Source organism: Pteropus vampyrus, unplaced genomic scaffold, assembly GCF_000151845.1.
Source record: "Pteropus vampyrus isolate Shadow unplaced genomic scaffold, Pvam_2.0 Scaffold48, whole genome shotgun sequence".
Lineage (NCBI taxonomy): Eukaryota > Metazoa > Chordata > Mammalia > Chiroptera > Pteropodidae > Pteropus > Pteropus vampyrus.
Window position 1 is genome coordinate 983,774 of NW_011888829.1, and position 2,759 is coordinate 986,532.

A 2,759-nucleotide genomic window follows, 5' to 3' on the forward strand; every position below is an offset into this window, starting at 1 on the left:
ATCATCATCATCATTTGTGTTTTGGCATCTATTACCGTAGTCCTGTAATTTCTTCTTTTGACTTATTAAGAATTGTGTAACTGGATTCATAATCAGTGACTATGGCATTAAATCATATATATAGTATTAAATCATATTTAAGAGTTTGTCCTTACAGATTGGATTATATTATGGTTTTATTTTTTGTATTATCTTTATAAAGTTTGGCATCTAGATTTTGCTAGCTTCATAAAATGAGTTAAAGAAATTTTTAATATATAGTCACCTCTTAATCATTGGAAATGCATTTTCTTTAAAGTTTTGATAGAAACCAATCATATAATAATCTGGACCTGATACCTTTTTATTGGGAGGAGAAAAACCAGTGGCTCTAGTTTTTTGTGCCATTGTTGCCCTTCGGTTCCTTCCATAGCAGTTTGTCTGCATTTATATTTTAACATAAGCATCTTCTGAGCTAGATTTTTAAACTTATTTTGACCTTTTTTTGGAAAGGGAATTTTGCCATTTGTAACATCACTAGAAGTGATCAATTGTTAATTGCCTGGTTATAATTGCTGTGGTCTGTTGAAGAGATCAAAACAAGACAGGAGATCTGGTACCTTCCTTGAATTTGTTTTTGTTTTTGTTTTTAATTCTTTCATTTACCTTTTAGGATTGTTGTAGTAGATTTTCTTGTTTTTCCAAGAAGGCATTTTAAGGCCAAAACTATATATCTACTGTTAACTTTACAATATCTTATTTTACTTTTTTTAATATCTTTTTTATATCTATTTTATACATATTAATTAAAGTTTTTACTCTTTGAGGGAAATCTGAAAGAATTTTCTCTCCCAGGCTCATCTACTCTAATTTGAACTAGGACTCATAGTGATTTTTGTTTATTCTTTGGATATAAAATTACTCTTGTTTGGGAAGATAAGAAATCTGATTTCCAGACATTCGTGGTCTGGCCCTGCCCTGACTAACCGATCTTATAGTTTTCTCTTCCCCAGCAAGAAAATTTTATTCTAATCATCTCAGTCTCCACATTTCCCCATGCTCATTCCTCATCTCTAATCCTTTTTTTCTCCCTTTTTCTCTCCCATTTTTTCGAGAGTGGTTCTTTATCCTAACTGTACATGAGTTTTATCTGTGGAGCTTTAAAAAACAAAAAGACTGTGGGTAGTAGAGTCTTCAGTGTATTGGATTGGAAAGAATCACTGAAAAGGATTAATTTTTTTCTCTCATCCTATTCTGAAGACAGCTTAAATCTTAGCTCTAGCATTAATTGTATACCTGTTTAGGACTAAAACACCAAGATAAGTGATGAGAGGACAAGTGAATAAAACATGTTTTTGGTCTCGAAGTAGCTAATAAACATGAAAAACAATCAATTTTACAACATCAAATTCTCACTATAAAGGAATTCTGCCTAGATGGTCAATGAACTCATTATAGAGGGAGTTTATCATTTTCTTGGATGAAGAGACTAGGAAAAACAAGTATTTGGCGGGGCTCGGAGGTAGCTCAGAAGTTAAGTTTTGAACATGTTATGTTTGAGATGCCTGCTAGTTTTCTTAGTTAAAATATTCAGTAGGCAGCGGACTAGAAGAGTATGGAGTTGAGAAGACAGCTAGATTTAAAAATCTGGGCTTTACAGTCCTGTATTTGTCATACAAAGCCACAAGATTGAATAAAATCACCTGGCGAGTATGTGCAGCTAGAGAAAAAAAAGACATCCACTACTCTTTGGGGATATGAGAAATTAGCCAAGGAGTCATAAAGGAAAATATTGCAATATTGGACTATTGCAAAAATTTGAAACTTCTGTCATTGCTTCTCAAACTTTATTATGAATCATATTGTTAAAATTCAGTAGGTATGAAATAGGGCCTGAGATTTTGCTACTCCAGAAAACTTCCAGAAGATCATGCTGCTGGTTGTCTGTGGCCACACTTTAAGAAGCAAACACTTTATATGACAAAAGAGACAAAAAGTGTAAAACAAGGAAAGACTATAACATTTATTGGAGAATAAGAAGGATGAATATCCTGAATAAAGGATATCCATAAATCAACAAGAGAGGGAAAAAAAAAAGAATAGAAGGCAGAAAGGATGTGCATAGGGAATTTTTCAAAAATAGATTTAAATGGCCAATAAATATGAAAAATGCTCAGCTTTATGGAAAGTACAAATTTAAAAAAAAAATCATCTTTTCACTTCAAATTGCCAGAAGTGGAGAAGTTTGATAGTACTCAGTGTTGTGGGATTGTGGGGAAAGGGTGGACTCACCCTGCAAATATAGGAGTCTGACTTGACTTTTTTTCTTTTGGAAGACCATTTGGCATATTTATTAAAATTTACATGTGCATGTCCTTCAATCCAGGAATCCTTTGCCTTTATATCTAAAAGGAAGACCTGTACCTTTTCCCAGAAAGGCAGTTCAGAACTGTTTATTGAAGCATTATTTGAAGTTGAGAAAAATGGAATAATTTAAATGTCTTCTTGTAAGGAAATTATTAAATAAGCCAGGGCTCCTCAAACCCATTGCTCATCTATTCCCCCTTGTACATCTTTAAATTTTCTCACATTTTTTCATTATAATTTTAAGTAGTTTAAAAGGCCATAATTCCTAGTATGTATTATATGTATGTTAAAAATTTTTAGTCACACGTTGAAATTGAAGGTTTTAGATCATTCAATTTATTAGAGTAATCTACCACATAATTTTGCAAAGCAAGTTCTCAGACCACTCATAAACTGGACTCATTTTCATCAAG